This window comes from Triticum aestivum, chromosome 4D, assembly GCF_018294505.1.
Source record: "Triticum aestivum cultivar Chinese Spring chromosome 4D, IWGSC CS RefSeq v2.1, whole genome shotgun sequence".
NCBI lineage: Eukaryota > Viridiplantae > Streptophyta > Magnoliopsida > Poales > Poaceae > Triticum > Triticum aestivum.
This window is the reverse complement of record NC_057805.1, coordinates 394,013,518-394,027,259: the sequence shown is the minus strand read 5'-3', so window position 1 is coordinate 394,027,259 and position 13,742 is coordinate 394,013,518.

Sequence of the window (13,742 nt, the reverse complement as noted above, 5' to 3'; positions counted from 1 at the left end):
CCAGAAGATGACGTCACGGCGGGTTACAAAGAATCCAGAAGATGACGTCATGGCGGGTTATAGCCTTTGTGCAGACAGAAGCCAGAAGATTTTTTATTAAGGTATTGAAGATTGATTTGAACCGGTTCATGTCAATCTGGGGCCTAATGTTGGGGATATAACTACTGGAGTCACCCGCCCGGGAAGGGCCGGGTTATGTCATGACGATCATCACGTGAAGCCCGATATCAAGCTTGAGGATGGCGGTTCAATAATGGGCCTAAGGCCTAGAGGCGGCTTAAGGCCCGTAGTGATAACCCGCCATTACGGCATGACTTGTAGTGTAAGGCAAGAATAGTTAAGAGTCTGAGCCGGACACTGTTTATAAGCCGGCCGGGTCTCTGAGAGCCACTGGCCGTTAACCTCTCTATATAAAGGGACGACCCAGCAGCGGTTCAGGACAAGTAAGATCAGATCGATAACTAGGCGCAGCGGTTTAGCTCCCTGGTCATCGAAACCCTAAGTAATCCAACCTCAACTGGAGTAGGCTTTTACCTTCACCGTAAGGGGCCGAACTAGTATAATCCTTGTGTCCTTTGTCCCGTTTAACCCCTTTAAGCATCCTAGTTGCGATGGCTCCACGACTAAGTCCTTGCACGAGGACATCTGCCGTGACAATTCCACGACACCGGCGGACCTCGGATTGCGCGCCCCGATCCAGATCCAAGAGAAGGTTGACTTCCCCCCCGAAATTCTCCAAGTCCCGAAGTATTTTTCACATTATGTGCTCATGTTCATCGCATCATATCTCATTGCATATTGCTCCGTTTTGCACGCATGATATATCGAAATGTTCTTCTCGAGATGCTCTCATTTTGTTCCATTGTGCCATGCTCGTTTGAGTCCATCTTGATGCCGAAATCTCTGGTGCAAGAGTGCTATATGATGTTTACTGCTGTTACTTATTAGAACTTGATGTTTTGTTATTTTTGTTGCATTTGATGTGTGCATCTTATGGGCATGAGCTCTACAGGTGTTTTGATCTATGCCATGCCATCTTTACATAGGTGTATGCCATGTATTTTTGTGATCTATGTGGTGACTAGCACAAGCATGCAAACTAGGCTTCGTGATATTTCTGTTTTCACGGACTTAGGATTTTGCAAAGTCTGTTACTGCTGTTATTTTGTTGCCATGTATCCATGTGACTACAGTGAGATCCATGCTTCTTTTGAGTATGTTCAGTAAGGATGTTTTGTAGATATAGTTGTGATTTATCCATCCAAGCCCCTTTTTGCAATTATGGAGTGCCCTAGCATGTCTTAATCTTGCTCTACTTTTGCTATAAAATATTCTTGGCAGATTGTTAACATGATATTCAATTTTGCCAAGGTAGTTGTAGTTGATCCATACATGCTATGTACTTTCTCTTGCCATGGTTAGTTTAATAAACATGCCATCTTGATATAGGTATGCTTGTTTTGTCATGTATGGTTTTGTGATGAGTGTATAAAGCTCATCAAGATGAGCTCATAATTTCTGTTAATGCCATGCTCTGTTTTCTGCTAAGTCTGGAACCTATTAACTAAACTTGCTATGTTTACATGGGTGCCATCATATCTTCTGATCCTTTTTGGCTCATGGTCAGTAAGGGAATTAGGTTCTATGCATTTAGTAGATTCATGCCATGCCTTGTTTTGCTATGTTAAGTTCCTGTAGCATGTTGATTGCTTGCTCTGAACATTGCTACCTGATGCTGTTTATGCCATGTCCAGTAATTTCACCAAGTCTGTGAACCTGATATCTTTTGCACTTTTGCCATGCTTGTTTTAACCTGTTATGGTATGATCTAGCTGTAGCTCGGTGTTCATCTTTTGTTAAGAATCTCCTGTAGATTACTGTCATATGCTTTGTTGCTATATTGGGGTGCCGTAGCATAGTTCCTTGTTGTATTCTAAGTGCTATCGTGCTGTTAATCGCAGAATCGTGTCATTCTTGTTTTGCTTGCCATTTGCAAACCGTGCATCCGTTTCCGGTGATCTTTATATCGATTTCCACCGAAATCATCTCGTCTTTACAGTGGCATACTTGGTTTGCCAAGTTACTGCCTTGTTCATCATTTTCTTCCGGAGCACTCATACGCATCGCATATCATATCTCGCATATCATGCGTGTATTGCATCATGTTGCTTGTGCATTTCCCGTGATTGATTGTGGTTCCATTTCTTGTGTTCTTGCTGTGGCTAGAGCCGGGAGACGAGTTCGTGAATGAGGAACCTATTGAGTACGCTTACGAGGATCAAGCTTTCGACAACTCTGAGAACCTTGCAGGCAAGATGATCATACCCTCGAAATCACTTCTATCTTTGCTTTGTTAGTTATTCGTTCTATTGCCATGCTGCGCTACCTACCACTTGCTATATCATGCCTCCCATATTGCCATGTCAAGCCTCTAACCATCCTTTCCTAGCAAACCGTTGTTTGGCTAAGTTACCGCTTTTGCTCAGCCCTTCTTATAGCGTTGCTAGTTGCAGGTGAAGTTGAAGTTGGTTCCATGTTGGAACATGGATATTTTGGAATATCACAATATCTCTTATTTAATTAATGCATATATATATTTGGTAAAGAGTGGAAGGCTCGGCCTTATGCCTGGTGTTTTGTTCCACTCTTACCGCCCTAGTTTCCGTCATACCGGTATTATGTTCCTTGAGTTTGCGTTCCTTACGCGGTTGGGTGATTTATGGGACCCCCTTGACAGTTCGCCTTGAATAAAACTCCTCCAGCAAGGCCCAACCTTGGTTTTACCATTTGACACCTAAGCCTTTTTCCCTTGGGTTTTCGCGAGCCCGAGGGTCATCTTTATTTTAACCCCCGGGCCAGTGCTCCTCCGGGTTTTGTCTTTCGTTTTGCATTTTGTTCATGTCATGCATCTCATATCATGTCATCATGTGCATCTCATTAGCATACGTGTTCGTCTCATGCATCCGAACATTTTCCCGTTGTCCGTTTTGCAATCCGACACTCCCACGTGCACCGGCGCACCCCTCTTGTCTCTTCTCGTGAGCGGGTGTTAAACGTTCTCAGAATGGACCAAGGTTTGTCTTGAGGATATAACCCTTAGAGTCACCCGCCAGGAGGGGCCGGGTTACTCATAATGGTCATCACGCGAAGCCCAGTACCGAGCTTGAAGACGGCGGGTCAATGATGGGCCTAAGACCCGGAGATGGCTTAAGGCCCGTAGTAATAAACCGCCGTATGGCAAGACTTGTAGTGTAAGGCAAGAATAGTTAGGAGTCCGAGCCGGACACTGTTATGAGCCGGCCAGGACTCTGAGGGCCGCTGGGCGTCAACCTCTCTATATAAAGGGACGACCCGGCGGCGGTTTAGGGACAAGTAAGATCTCATCGAGAGCCAGGCATAGCAATTAAGCTCCCTGGTCATCGAAACCATAAGCAATACCACTTCAACTGGACGTAGGCTTTTACCTTCACCGTAAGGGGCCGAACCAGTATAACCCCTGTGTTCCTTGTCCCGTTTAACCCCTTTAAGCTTCCTAGTTGCGATGGCTCCACGACTAAGTCCTAGCACGAGGACATCTCCCGTGACAATTCCACGACAGTTGGCGCCCACCGTGGGGCCAGCGCATGGTGGATTTGAGTTCTTGAAGGGCAGCTTCGAAGGGCTCAAGGGATACGCTATGGGCCGGATGACCAAGAGTCGTCGCGGCAAGCTCTACATCGACGATGCAACCTGGGGCCCCGACGCCGGCTCAATTGAGTACGGGTACCGGGTCCCCTTCGGCGGAATTCATGTCTTCATTGGCAAGATTGGTGAGCCGGGCCCTGAGCCGGATCTCTGCGCCGGTCTCATCGAGACGGCTCAGCGTGCACGACCCGCCCGGGCTCTACCTGCCTTGAAGCATGCTTTTGTGGGATGTGTTCATGGAGGACTCTCTGTAGGGTCTGGATCTAGTGATGAGATGGCCACCGGCTCTGACGGCGAGTCGTCCACATATGAGTCAAACTCGTTGTATCAACTTCAAGATGGCAGGCTCAGGGGTTGCTCCGATGGTGACAGTATTCCGGACCCTTTTGAGCCGCCGAGCCGGGTTGGAATCTTCATGGCCGGTGCACAGCCTGTTCAAAACCCTGCCGTTGGGTCAGGAAACCCGGTTCCCTCGCCGGCTCAGGTGCTGATGGATCTCACGGACAAGATGACGGCCCTGTTGACCGCCATGGTTGACCCGGCGGATCAGGCTCAGCATGACGCGGAGGTGGCGCAGTTAAAGTTAGATCTAGTGAAAGCCAAGGAGGATCTGGCGGCGGAGGGGATCAGGATGGCTGCGGAGAGGGCGGCTCTCGACGCCCAGACTCAGTTGATTCAGGCGCAGTCCTTCCGGCTCACGATGGATCAGAACGCGTCCAATGAGGTCATGAGAAGGAGGCATCAAAAGGCCCAATCTCGACTCCCTCCGGTCTACGATCCTCGAAACCTCTTCAACACGCCAGGTGCAGGGTCTAGTAACCCACCGGAGATCATAGTACCTGGAGCTGGGACACCAATTCAGCCCCAAGTAATGGGACCTCCCCGGGTGAACCCTGCCCCGCCTCAGTACGTGCCAATACCACCGGGTCATTATGCCAACCCGCTGGAAAACATGGTCGCCGCGGCGGCACGGCTGGCGGCTCTCCCAATTGATGGTGATTCTCCAACGACGGTTGAAACCCGCCGGGTCAGGGAGCTCCTTCAGACGGCTCTGGCGCAGCAAGAGGCGTACTCTTACAGCCGGGACAGGATCCATTCAACCCCTCGTCCAGGCCGGAGCCCGAGTTATAGCAAACACATGGTTTCAGCGACCGACTCAAGTAATGTCCGACGCCATGATTTGCCACCTGGCCATGGCCCGGCTCATAACGGAGCCTTTCACGCGACATACCAAGACAGAGCACGGCAAGAGGCGGGGCAGGTGCCTCAGTTGACGGCTTACCAGACACCCTCGGCTTATCCGATGGCTTCCGTCGACGTGGGTATCCCTACAAGGACTGGAGGTGTCCCTTGTTTAGTGCCGGCTCTCCGCAACGAACGTCTACCCAAGGACTTCAAAGGGCCTAGGAAGGTGCCTAATTACACGGCTAATTTCCAACCCGGGGCCTGGATCAAGAGTTATGAGATGGCCATGGAATTGCTGGAGGTCAGCGAAGCGGCGATGGCCAAGTACTTCACCATGATGTTAGATGGGACTGCCCGCACTTGGTTGAAAGGGCTGCCACCGAATTCCATCGGGTCTTGGGCTGAGCTAAAAGCCCGATTCATCCAAAACTTCAAAGACACCTATAGGCAGTCTATGTCAATTGTGGATTTGACTAACTGTAAACAGCAGGAGGGTGAGTCTACAACACATTGGGTTCGCCGGGTCAAAGAGATAATACATTCATCTGATAAGATGGATGCCGGCTCTGCAGTCTTAATGTTGGAACAAAATTGTCGTTTCTTGCCCCTGAAGATGAAACTCGGGCGGCTCAAGCGTGACTGTAATGATATGGGTAAGCTGATGGCGGCTCTCGTCAGGTATGCCGACTCTGATAGTACCAAGGACCCCGCGTCGGATGATGAAAGGACAGGGAAGGGAAAGAAGAACGACAATGGCAAGGGTCCTCAGCATAACCCGGTGAACCAAGGAGGTGGCAAGCGTAAGGCCGACAGCAGCCTAGAGTTCGTGGCCAATGCCAGCTCACAGGGTAATAACCACGGACGCAAGGGGAGGCCACCTCCCCGAGCCGGCGGGTCAGGCCCGACGCTGGAGCAGCTGTTGAATGAGCCTTGTCCAAGGCATGGCTCTAGGGAGAAGCCAGCTACTCATCTATGGAAGGATTGCGCAATCATGAAGGCCTTTAAGAATTCCAATGCCTTTAATGGCAACAATGGCCCGGACGGCGGCTCAGGCGCTGGCGGTTTTCATGGCCCGGGCGGAGGCTCAAATCCTAATCCTCAGAACGGTCAAGGGGGCTTTAATCAGCAGTCTGGCCAGGGTCATCAACAGCGGCAGGGGGGTTATCAGACCAATCCAAAGCAGCTTAACGGTGGACAGTATCACGTATTTACCACCAGTCTGTGTAAGCGAGATCAGAAGCTTCATAAGAGGGCCGTGAATGCTGTTGAGCCGGCGGTTCCACGCTATTTAAGATGGTCTGAGCAGCCTATTGTGTGGAGTAGGGAGGATCACCCTCCCCGGGTTGATAATCCGGGTCACTTGGCCCTCGTGGTGGCTCCTCAGGTGGGAGGATATAAGTTCACTAAGGTGCTCATGGATGGAGGCAGCAGCATCAACATCCTCTATTATGAGACTTTCCGTCGTATGGGGTTGATTGATAAGAACCTCAGCCAGTCCAATACTGTTTTCCATGGCGTGGTGCCTGGTAAGTCGGCTTATCCAGTTGGTAAGATCGAATTGGAAGTGGCCTTTGGAGACGAGTACAACTACAGGGTGGAAAAATTGACCTTTGAGGTGGTCAAGATAAGAAGTCCGTATCATGCCATATTTGGGCGGCCGGCTTACGCCAAGTTCATGGCACGGCCGTGTTACGTGTATTTGCAGCTCAAGATGCGGAGTCACAATGGGACCATTACGGTTCATGGCAGCCGGAAGGTGGCCTTGGAGTGTGAGGAAGGCGATGCGGCTTATGCAGAATCTGTTTGTGCAACGGAGGAGTTGAAGTTTTACAAGGACAATGTTGACCCAACAGATATGACCTCTTTGAAAAAGCCGACTACGGAGCATGAGCCGGCAATGAAATTTAAGTCAGCTGATGAGACTAAACTTGTTGATTTCGTTCCAGGTGACTCGTCTCAGCAGTTCAGCATCAGTGCCAATTTGGATCCGAAATAGGAAAGCGCGCTCATCGAGTTCATCCGTGAGAATAGGGACATCTTTGCATGGAAACCTTGTGACATGCCAGGTGTACCTAGAGAACTCGCTGAGCACACTCTCAATGTTGATCCGAAATTTAAGCCGGTCAGGCAATTCCTTCGACGATTTAATGAAGAGAGGCGGAAAGCCATTGGTGAGGAGGTGGCCCGGCTCTTGGCGGCCGGGTTTATTGTTGAAGTCTTTCACCCAGAGTGGTTAGCTAACCCGGTGCTTGTGCTCAAGAAGAATGGCACCTGGCGGATGTGTGTGGACTAGACGTACTTAAACAAGGCATGTCCGGCTGATCCTTTCGCTCTCCCTCGTATTGATCAAATCATTGATGCCATGGCGGGTTGTGAGCGTTTAAGTTTCTTGGATGCATATTCTGGATACCATCAGATCAAAATGACAGTTAAGGACCAGGAGAAGACGGCGTTCATCACTCCCTTTGGAGGCTTCTGTTATGTGTCTATGCCTTTTGGACTCAAGAGTGCACAGGCGACTTACCAGCGTTGTGTGCAGAATTGTCTTCATAACCAGATTGGGCGCAATGTTCATGCCTATGTGGATGACATCGTGGTTAAGTCCAGGGAGAAGGAGACCCTGGTCGATGACCTTAGGGGAACCTTTGATAATCTCCGGGTTTACAAGATGATGCTTAACCCGACCAAATGTGTTTTTGGTGTTCCTGCAGGCAAGCTCTTGGGTTTCCTGGTTTCTAACAGAGGCATTGAAGCTAACCCGGAAAAAATCAAGGCAATCACCTCTCTGGCTAAGCCGGCGTGCATAAACGACGTCCAGCGCCTGGCGGGTCGTATCGCTGCTTTAAGCCGGTTTATAAGCCGTTTGGGTGAGAAGGCCATGCCGCTGTACCAGTTGATGAAGAAAACTGATGAATTTATCTGGAATGATGCTGCTAATGCTGCTTTTGAGGATTTGAAGAGACAGCTGGCTGAGCCCCCAGTTCTTGCTGCTCCGGTTGATAAGGAGCCCTTATTACTGTATGTAGCTGCTAACACACGAGCCGTCAGCGTGGCTGTGGTGGTGGAGCACAAGGAAGAGGGTAAAGAGTATCCGGTTCAGCGGCCGGTTTATTACGTCAGCCAAGTGCTCATCGAGTCCAAACAGCGGTATCTACATTGGCAGAAGCTTGTTTATGGTGTGTTCATGGCAAGCCGGAAGCTTAAGCATTATTTTTAGGGTCACCCTATCACTGTGGTTAGTTCTGCCCCCCTTGGAGATATCATCCAAAACAGAGAGGCCATAGGGAGAGTGGCTAAGTGGGCTATAGAACTTGGGCCTCATGGTCTAAAATACGTGCCACGCACTTCTGTTAAATCTCAAGCTTTGGTGGATTTCATCAACGATTGGACAGAACTACAGGTGCCTGAAGAAAAGCCGGATAATACATATTGGACCATTCACTTTGATGGGTCTAGGCAATTGGAGGGCTCGGGGGCTGGAGTTGTATTGGCTTCCCCTAAAGGTGACAAGTTTCATTATGTGCTATGGTTGATGTTTCCTTGCACTAATAATGCGGCTGAGTACGAGGCCTTGCTCCATGGTCTTTGAATGGATAAGGAGATGAGCATGAGCCGGGTAAGGTGCTTCAGCGACTCAGACTTAGTGGCTCAACAAGTATCAGGCAAGTGGGATTCCAAGGACCCTCTCATGGTGGCTTATCGCCGTGAAGTTGATGCCATTGCTGGACACTTTCAGGGTTACCAAGTAGAGCACATCGATCGCAGGAAGAACGAGGCGACTGATGCATTAAGCCGGCTGGGCTCTCAGCGAAAACCGGTGCCACCTAATACTTTCCTGGACATCTTGCATAACCCTTCTGTTAAGGTACCTACAGAGGAAGATTTGGCTGTCCCTGACCCGGAGGCACAGTTGGTAGCGGCTCTCCACATCACCCCGGACTGGACGGTGCCATACTTGGCTTACATGACCCGGGGAGATTTGCCTGAGGATGAAACTTTGGCCAGACAAATAACCCGGCGGTCTAAGTCAATGGTTGTTATCAATGGTGAGCTGCATCGCCGCAGTGTTACGGGAGCGTTCCAGCGTTGTGTCTCCCCTGAGGAAGGTCCAGAAATCTTGCGTGAGATTCACGAAGGGGATTGTGGCCATCATGCCGGCTTAAAATCCCTTGTGGCCAAAGCTTTTCGTCATGGTTTTTATTGGCTGACGGCTCATGCTGATGCGGAGGACTTGGTCAGTAAATGTGATGGTTGCCAGAGGTTCTCGCGACGGGCTCATGTGCCGGCTCAGGAGTTGAGGATGATACTAATCACTTGGCCATTTGCGGTCTGGGGGCTTGATATGGTTGGGCCTTTTAAATGGTCCAAGGATAAGAAGACCCACCTCTTGGTGGCAGTTGACAAATTCACAAAGTGGGTTGAAGCAGAGCCAGTTAGCAAGTGTGACGCAGCCACGGCGGTTCAGTTCATGAAGAGGGTGATATTTCGCTTTGGCTTTCCACACATCATTATAACTGACAATGGTACCAATCTGTCTAAAGGCGCCATGGAGGAGTTTTGTCAACGAGAGCATATTCGACTTGATGTTTCATCAGTGGCTCACCCTCAATCCAATGGTCAAGCTGAGAGAGCTAATCAGGAGATTCTGAAAGGCATCAAGCCCCGGCTTTTGGTCCCTTTGCAATGGACGCCGAGTTGTTGGGTGGAGGAGCTACCCTCCGTGTTATGGAGCATCAATACTACTCCTAACAGGTCTACGGGTTACACGCCCTTCTTCATGGTTTATGGAGCGGAAGCAGTCCTCCCCAGTGACATCCGTCATGACTCGCCTCGAGTGGCGGCTTATGTTGAGGCGGATAATTAACAGGTGCGCCAAAATGCTCTTGACTTGTTGGACGAACAGCGTGACGTGGCAGCAGCTCGTTCAGCGATTTACCGACAAGACCTGCGCCGTTATCACAGTCGCCGGGTTAAGTCCCGGGTCTTTCAAGAAGGTGACCTGGTGCTCCGGCTCATCCAAGATCAAACAGATGCGCACAAGCTATCCCCGCCTTGTGAAGGGCCCTTTGTGGTCAGCAAGAACTTGCACAACGGGTCATACTACCTTATTGACGTTCGGGAGCATAAAGATTCACGTAAGTCAGAGGAAGAGACCCGTCGGCCGTGGAACATAGCTCAGCTTCGGCCTTATTACACTTGAGCCATCGGCTCTCACAATGTACATATTTCTATAGCCATGTATATATTATGATAAGCAATAAAGCAGGACCTCTGTCCTTTTCTCCTCCAAAGGTACATGTGTTATTTCCATTACTACATTACATGATCACTTGGAGGTGGGTCCGGCTTACGATCGTATCCGAATCTGGCCGTTACCAATATGATCACCTGGGGGCTTCCTGTTCAAACATAGGTCGTATTCGAACCAAAGAGAACATAGCTGTCGATACCCACTTGATTGGCACACTGCTGAGCTCATCGGGGAGTTTCCTTGATCATATTTAATCATAGTTTAACTCCCTTTGGGAACCGACGTGGATCGTATTCGAATCAGCGTCGTTAAACAACTTTTAAGGTCATTTGGGGGCTTCCTGTTCAAACATGGGTCGTATTCGAACCAAAGAGAACATAGCTGTCGGTACCCTCTTGATCGGCATCGCCAAACCCACTGGGGGCTATATGATCGCATTCGAATCTTAGCTTAACCCCTTTGGGACGGGTCTCTGGTCGTATTCGAACTCGAAGCCCCTAAGTTTTGATTTTCTGATTTACAACAAGTTCTTCTGGTGGTATCAACAGTGTACACGGCGGTTCTTATTCTGCCGACTTCACTTTGGTTCACAGTGTTAGTCACACACAATAAGCATTATCAAAGCTGGTAAACCGGAGTTGAGGTACCAACCTTATTATCCGGGTTACATAAACCGGAAGTATACTTGAAGGCCTGTAAGTATGCTATTATGGTTACATCAAGGATATAATTGAGGACCAGTCTTTGGTGACTTAGATTCATATTCCGGGTTATATGTATGAGGCTATGATTCTCAGTGCGGTAAGCCGCCTAGAGACTTGTGACTTGTTTTTCTATGCAGGATGGTTAAGGACAGCTATTCGAGCTTAAGGAAAATAAATGATCAATTATGACCCGGAGAAATATAAGGAAGCAACTTCAATGGAGTTAAGCATTCAACACGTGCACGATGGCACGACAAAGTTAAAATGTTGGTCCTACTCTATTACAAGACTCCCCGAGTCCAAAAGGGTGAAGCATTGTTTAACAAGCATAATCATGGGCCGCCTAAAGAGTTAAGATGCTTGCCGGGTCGAAGCTTCCGGCTCATCCCTCTCCGCTCCTCCGGCTGTTCCTATGACCTGGAAAGTTGACGATTTCCAGTCAATGCCGCTCAAAGCTTCAAATTGAGCCTCCTCATCAATTAACCCGGCCGGGTCATCTTCCGAGGCGAAGGTATGCTTACGAGTCGGAGGGATCAAGCTGATTGCTTCGTAGCGTGGAGTGGGGATCCTCTGATTCTCCGAGTCATAACCCGGCTGATACTTGGTGAGGTCGGTGTCATTCCCAATTAAGGTAGCCACCGGGTGCACACTCTTCACACAATCAGAAAAATCTTTTGGTCAAACGGAGTGCCGTCTTCCTTCAAACTGGGATATCCAAGCGCGATATCTGCCGGGTCTAGCTCCGGGAGGAAAGCCTTGGCCCGGCTCAGAGCGGCTATGGCTCCGGCTCTTGCAGAGGCCCGTCGCAGCTCTTGAAAACATTGAGGAAGAACGGCAAGCCGGCGAAGTACGTCCGCCAGGTGAGTCGGAACCTCATTGGACAGGGCCACAACGGCCACGGCGCGCTGTGACCCGGTGTAGAGTTGTTCCACCAAAGTGTACACGGCCTTCAGTTTGGTCAACACATTTTGGTTGAGGTTGGCGCTTCTGGGACCTGTTTTACAACGTCAGGTAAGCCGCTAGTAATGATGGGAATTATGAGACATAGAGAATGTAAACTTGTTGAAAGTCGGCAGAATGACTTACCGAAGATTGCGGCGACCATCTGTGACACATGGCGCTTTAAGCCGGAGAGTTCGGCGGTTCTCTCCGTCAGAGCCTTCTCCGCCTGTTCGGCCCGGCTTACCAGAGCAGCCTTCTCTTCGGCCCAAGTCTTCCTTTCAGCTTCAAACTTCTTCTTCAGCTTCTCTTGAGCAGCAACACTGGATTCAAATTTGGCGTTGGCCTTACGGGTCTCAGTTTCCTGAGTCTTCAGGCGGTTCTTCAGCTTAGAGATATCAGCCTCAAATTTCTTGCAAGCAGCCTGTACAATTTTCCGGGTTATAGTATGAATAATTATTATGCAACTTTAAAGTCCCAAGCACTTTCCAAGCAAAGACACTTGGCACTTGGGGGCTAATTCATGTCGAAAGTTTCTATCTACAAATTACCGGTTCATGGAAGTAAGCCGGAAGTTAAGTCTACAACATATTCTATCATAAGTAGTAGACTTGGGGGCTAGTATGGTAAAGATGACTATGTGGTAAGCAATAGAGTGGTACCTCAGACTTCTGCTGTATCTGCTTCACCATGTCAATCTCCAAGTCCCGACTGCTGTGCACCTGATTGACATAGCCGGAGATGATATCTCCGATGCTCAAGTTAGCGTAGTTGGTGATGTCCAGCCTGGCCCTGCGGCGCTCTAGCAACTCTTCCTTGGCAGAGCACTTAGCCAGCGCAGTGGGTCTCCCCGGCTCGACAAACTCCGTCCGGGTGATTACCACATCCGGGTCATCGGCCGGCTGACCCGGCTGGAGATCTCCGGGTTAGCAGAAGTCTCTGTGATTGGCTCGTCGGTTGGAGCGGTGGCTTCAGGAGCAGAGGCAGCGGGCGGCTCTTGAGCTGAAGCCTCCGGTTCAGTCAGGACCGGCTCTTCGACTGGCTTATTCTTCTTCGCTCTTTTACTGAGCTTTGCTTGAGCACTGAAAGGACAAAAGGTTAGTACAAAAGCATGAGTAAGATAAGTACAACATAAGATGATTATCATTACCCGGGCGCGGTCTTGAAAGCCGGCAGGGTAGATTGCATAGAATCACCAGAGGAAGGTGAAGTTTCCTGATAATTGGAATCAGACGAATTGAGCGGTTGACGAGTGACACCCGCTAAATGATGACAAGGGTATAAGTTGGAGATAACCTCAGTCCGGCGCTTTCTTGATGCCTCGGGTAAGCCGGAGGAGAGGTCTGCATCCTTGCTGGCCCGGGTTTGCCTCCGGCTCTCATGAATCTGTTGCTTCAAAAGAAATTGAGGATCTTGATAAGCTAAAGGATGCGAAAAGCTTACTTTCCGGGTTACTCTTCGGACTTTCAGCCTTGGCAAGGGGTCCGAGTCGGAGGAAAGTATAGTTACCTCTTCAGTTACCGGGTTACTTGCTCCGGTGTCATCCTGTGGATAATCAAGTTAATAAGGTGGTCAAAAGACAGATGAAAAGCGGAAACAAAAGAAGAGTCTAAGGAATTAAGGATTACCTCTGACTCGGAGCTATCATCCATCTGAAGCAGCTCTGAGGCGGTAGGCTTGCTTCCCTTTTTTCGGGGAGCGGCTCTCCTGGCGGCTTTCTTAGCCTTTCTGGCTTTTTTAGCCGCTTCATGGTCATACTTGACCTTCCAGAACTTATGATCAGCCTGAAAAATACAATGAAGACTTCTTAAGGTTCAGATGAAAACTATCTAAGGAGAAAATAAGGTGTTCAGATCAGTGGCTTACCGCTGGGGCCGGGTTAGTCTTGCAGAAGGGGCTTAAGCCGGTCCTCCCGCAGTCTGTCAAGCTCTCATTCAAGAGGGACTTGGTCATGTCGTCAACAACGTCTTCAGGAAGAT